Source organism: Lampetra fluviatilis, chromosome 21 (genome assembly GCF_964198595.1).
Source record: "Lampetra fluviatilis chromosome 21, kcLamFluv1.1, whole genome shotgun sequence".
NCBI classification, from domain to species: Eukaryota; Metazoa; Chordata; class Hyperoartia; order Petromyzontiformes; family Petromyzontidae; genus Lampetra; species Lampetra fluviatilis.
This window is the reverse complement of record NC_136295.1, coordinates 13,547,137-13,552,926: the sequence shown is the minus strand read 5'-3', so window position 1 is coordinate 13,552,926 and position 5,790 is coordinate 13,547,137.

Genomic DNA, 5,790 nt, shown 5'->3' with positions numbered 1-5,790 from the left:
CGGACGCATTTGAGGGTGGTGCTGTCGTGGCCACCCTGCAGACGGAGGCACGGCCACGTCTCCTCGCCCCCCCCTCCGCCTCGTTTGTAGAGAACGGGGGGGGTGGCCCATGCCCCACTAACTCGTGATGAGCTCTCGCACGCAGCGTCGGCGTGTTACCTCGGCAGGTGTGTGCAGGTGTGTGCTGTGTGGGCGGCGGGGAAGAGGGGGGGGGAGGGGTCTGGGCCTCAGAACCCCCCCCCCCCCCCGTCTCTCCCCGCGCCATCTGGAGTCGCCAGCCACACTCCGCCACCCCTGCAGCTCGCGGAGGGCGGGGGACTTGGGAAGAGGAAACGGAGCCCCCCCCCCCCCCCCAGTTTCTTAGTGCGGGGGGGGGGGGCTCAGCCCCCCACTCCCCCCTCTATTCCACGTTTGCAGAAAACGAGTTTGTAACGTGTTCCACGTGTTCCACGTGCCTGACCATTGGTAAACACGACGAGGGCGGCGCCAGCCACTCGCCAGCCAGCCAGCCACTCGCCAGCCAGCCACTCGCCAGCCAGCCACTCGCCAGCCAGCCACTCGCCAGCCAGCCACTCGCCAGCCAGCCACTCGCCAGCCAGCCACTCGCCAGCCAGCCACTCGCCAGCCAGCCACTCGCCAGCCAGCCAGCCACTCGTAGCTGCAGGGCTCTATCCCAAAGTCGCGCTCAAAACTCCAGGCGATGCAACCCCCCCCCTTCCACCCCCCCTTCCACCCCGCCCCCACATCCCCCGCCCCCCTAAATTGATGGACGAGCAGCCGAGCCGCGGACTGCTCATTGGCGCTCGAGTCGGGCGCGCCTGGAGATCCCGCGCCCTCGTGAATAATGATTAACGAGCTACGGGGAGATGGAACGCAACGGACTCGCCCCGACTCGTGCCCACCACCCGGTGAAGGAGACGATGCTGGATGTGGTGCGTCGGGCCGGGCGTGCCGACTCCGTTGCGCGTGCAGCGATCTCGCCCTGCTACGGCTGCTGCCCACCCACGTGCTCTGCAAGAGGTAGCGGTGCGGCCCTGCAATGCCTCGCCCACGTCACTGCTGGCAGAAGAACCTCTTCACCAAAGGGCGTTCCAGAGAGCCCCTCGACTCTTCCACGTCGACAACAATCCGTCCGAGACCTCGAATCCCCCCTTGTGTCATCTCTCTGCTATGACAAAGGTCAATTATCCAACACGTTGCCTATTACAGCTCCTATTTAGGGCCGGTGTTATTCACGACTGCGTGAGTTATTTACACTCCTATGCGGGTACGTGTGTGTGTGTGTGCGCGCACGGGTATACGTGTGTGTGTGTGGGTACACGTGTGTGTTTGGGGGGGGGGGGTACACGTGTGTGTCTATGAAGTCTGTGTGGAGACACAAACCCTGAGAAGTTGTTTCAAACGGAGCTCCAGAGCAGTCGGAGGATCAACCCCCTCCCCTCCCCCGGCCCCTCCCTCCCCTCCCCCGGCCCCTCCCCCCGTAATTAGGGCCCATTCTCATGCAAATGCGCCTGCGGCTCATGAAGCGCGTGTCGTGATTGGCGAGCGCGTGTGGAGCGCGGGGCTCTCCCGGCCGCAACTCGCGCGCCTCCGGGGCCCATGCGGCCGCGCGAGAATCCGCATCGCTTCTCGACCCTCTTCGCGTCTGGCGAGACGGGCCGCGTCTGGCGAGACGGGCCGAGCCTTCGCTCTTTGCTTGTGCTTCAGAACCACGGCCAGAGCACTCCGAGCACGCGCCTCCATTCCACTGCGGGGCTCAGAGGACTCCTCCCCACGCCGTGCGAGTCCTGGGGGTGATTTGACCATACTTCACCACTCGGTGCAGATGGAGTTCATGCTCCCCGCTGCAAACGCAGCGTCGCACAGCATGCGCGCGTGAAGTGAAGGGATCGATCGATTAATCAGTAAAATTGTATTAATTAATCGACCGCAGATGGCGATGGCATGAACCCAAGTAGATGTTTGGTTCGCGTTTGTTGGATATAAATTAAATGGTTTTGCATGCGGAGCGCATCTGCGAGATTCATCTCGGCTGCTGTAGAGGGGCCGGGGGGGAGGGGCAACGTCGCCTCTGATCGGCGCCGCGCGCTGCGACACCAACCCGGCGACCCAAGTTGGACTCGCTCTCGGCGAACACCACCAGGGACGCCTGGATCGAGTGAGCGCCTGATGCGGTGTGTAGTAAACATCGCCACTGGGGAGACAAAGGCGACCGGGCGCGGTGCTGGCAATCGACCTCCTCGTGTTCCGTTCCGGTCTTCATAGGTTTCTCGCTCGTCGCACTTGCCCCAACAGATTGTTGAGGCTATAGGGGGGATCTTTGTCTGGTGCACGTGCATATGTGCGCGTCTCGCTCCGCCGCCGCCGCCGCCGTAATTCCCTCTTCGCGGTAATTGCCCATTAAGAGGCGCGTGCACCTGGCACACGTGGCGCCCTGCCAGGAGAGCGCACTCATGGGCACCACACACAACCACAACCACACACACCCACAACTACACACACCCACAACTACACACACCCACAACTACACACAACCACACACACCCACAACTACACACAACCACACACACCCACAACTACACACACCCACAACTACACACAACCACAACGACACACAACCACAACTACACACAACCACACACACCCACAACTACACACACCCACAACTACACACAACCACCACCACACAACCACACACAACTACACACAACCACAACTACACACAACCACACACACCCACCACCACACACAACCACCCCCACACACAACCACCACCACACACAACCACAACTACACACACCCACCACCACACACAACCACCCCCACACACAACCACCACCACACACAACCACAACTACACACACCCACAACTACACACAACCACCACCACACACAACCACAAATATACACAACCACAACTACACACACTCACCACCACACACAACCACCCCCACACACAACCACCCCCACACAACCACCCCCACACACAACCACAACTACACACAACCACCCCCACACACCACAACTACACACAACCACAACTACACACAACCACCACCACACACAACCACCAACCACCACACACAACCACCCCCACACACAACCACGTCTACACAACCACCACGAGCTCGGGTTCTGTCTCGACACACCACCACTGACCGTATCCACCGTCATCGTCACCAACACGACCACAACCAGCCAGGGTTCTCTGTACACCACAACAACCACAACAACCACCACCACGAGCCCCCCGGATTTAGATACACCACAACAAGCACCACAACCATCATTGTCACCACAACCATCATTGTCACCGCCACCATGAATGCCAACACCGGCAACGCCACTACCACCAGCCCGGGTCATCCACCCAACCTACAAAAACACAACAACCGCCACTCGCCATGAAGTGACGGTGACGTCACCACGACGCTTGTGTCAGGCTATGTGCACCTTGAGGCCACGTGAAATGTCGAACGCCCGCTGGCAGGAGGTCACGGGACAGACCCAGGTGCCACGGTTCGACTGACTGAGATGACTGGCTGATGCACCACCTGTGCCCCCTACTGTACCAACTTGCTGTGCTTTAGCCACCCGGCGCTCCGCTCGTTGTTGTGAGCGTCGCTCCTCCGCCCTCCGTTGTTGTTGGAGGGCGACTGCCTCCAACTGCCCAGCAGCGTCTTTCACGAGCCTCCTCCAGAGGCCGATCTTGACACCGCTGGTACCAGTCATCGGCAAGTCCACTCAGCTCCACATCCTCCTGTACCACTCACTCCATCTCTTCTCTAGACCGTGCCGCGCCCGTTTAGCCCCCTTGATCCGGCCGAACAAAATCTGTTTAGACATGCGGTGGCTGGGCATGCTTACCGATGGGACTTTGCCCGGATCTTTCAAGGATTTGTGAGCTCCTCACACAATGCAGCCTGCAGGTTAAACCCAGGATGGATCGTAGGCAGGCCAGCCTAAATGTTTCTAACCGGCGAAGATGTTCCATTAGGGGGGGTCCACGTTTCGCAAACGTAGAGAAGGGAGGGAATGACCGTGGCCGAGAAGACCTGAAGCTTCGTGCGGAGCGACAGACCAGGTAGCTTCCACACAGCGTTACGCAACCGATGAAAAGATATTGCCGCTCGACTGATTCTGAGTGAGACCTCTGCTGTCAAACCGGAGCCGGTCATGAGCACACTGCCCAGGTATGGGAAACTCTCCACTCTCTCCACAACTGCCCCATCACCGATTGGGAGTCGTGGCGGCGGAGTGCCCGATGGTACAAAATACCCAGGCAGGTGCTTAGTTTTGATGGGGCTGATGGTAAGGCCCCACCTTTTAGTGGCACACTCCAGTTTCAGCAGCAGCGCCTCCAACTCCTCCTCTGAGTGAGTGGCAATTACCAGATCATCGACATACATCACATGGTTGACCAATAGGGAGCCATCCCTTGACTGCACCCGAGCATCGATCAGCCTCCCATTGTATCTGTACCAGATGGAAATTCCTCTGGTACAGTCATCAAAGGCTTCACGAACTACGTGATCGAAATAGATGTTAAATAATGTGGGAGCCAGAGGACATCCCTGTCGCACCCCAAGGTGTACAGGGAATGGCTCCGACTCCCAGCCACGTAGTTTTACCCGGCCCGCTCACCATCATGAAGGTCCTTAATGATCGTGAGCAGAGGGTCAGGGACTCCAAAAGCACGAAGAACAACCCAGAGCCCAGGCCTACTGATGGTATCATAGTCCTTGACCAGGTCAATAAAGCAGAGATGTAGGTCTTGTTGGAATTCCCTACACCTCTGCTGTAGCAGACGGACAGAAAATATGGCATCTGTGCAGGACCGCCCTTTCCTGAAACCGCATTGGGGCTCCGCAAGCCTCTCCTCAGCGTGCCTGGCAAGGCGATGTTGAATAATCTTTTCCAGGACCTTTCCCGGCACACTGAGGAGTGAGATGCTCCTGTAGTTGTTACAGTCTGTGCGGTCCCCCTTCTTAAAGAGGGGGACCACAAGAAGAAAAACACCACCACCACCACCACGAACATCACCTCCATCATCATCATCATCACCATCGTCCTCACCACCAACACCGAGCCACACGCAGGGCAGCAGAAGCCACGAGTTTATTTGGTAAAACCTCCCGTGGACTGGGGACTCGTACAAATGGTCACTGGGGGGCGGCCTCGCGCCCCACACAAACCGCCCACCCGCGTCTCCGGGCCACGCGCGTCCCCGCAGCAGCTCGAGGCGCCGCGGCCAATCTCCGGGCTCGACCTCTGGATCGTGAGACGCACGCCCGCATGTTGCTTTAGAATACAGGAGAGAAAAAAAGTTCCTCCTTATAATCCAGAGGATCGGGTAACTCTATTCCCAATGGCGTAGCCGTCAGGCACGCAGGCGGTGCGACTGCACCAGGACCCACGGGTGAGAGGGGCTCAGGCGCCGAGCTGCGGAGAGGGGAGAACGGAACAGGGGGCCCCACTTCCATTCCTTACACCAGGGCCGACGATGCCAACAATCGCGCGACGCCGCTGCACCGCGCCGATGCACCGCGCCGCATGGCGAGGCGGGGACGCGGACGCGCGGGGAGAACGCAGCAACCGGCCAACTCCGTTCTGACGACCCTGATGCGACAACTCGCGTTACAAACTCCACCGAGCCAGCAGCGCGCCGCTCCAGATAAACTACGATGGGATGCCAAACTCGGAAGGCCATCCTTTCTCGACGTCACCCGGCGCGAGCTCTCCACGCGGGCCGGCAGGAGCCCCCCCCCCCCACCCCTCCCCCCGCTCGGG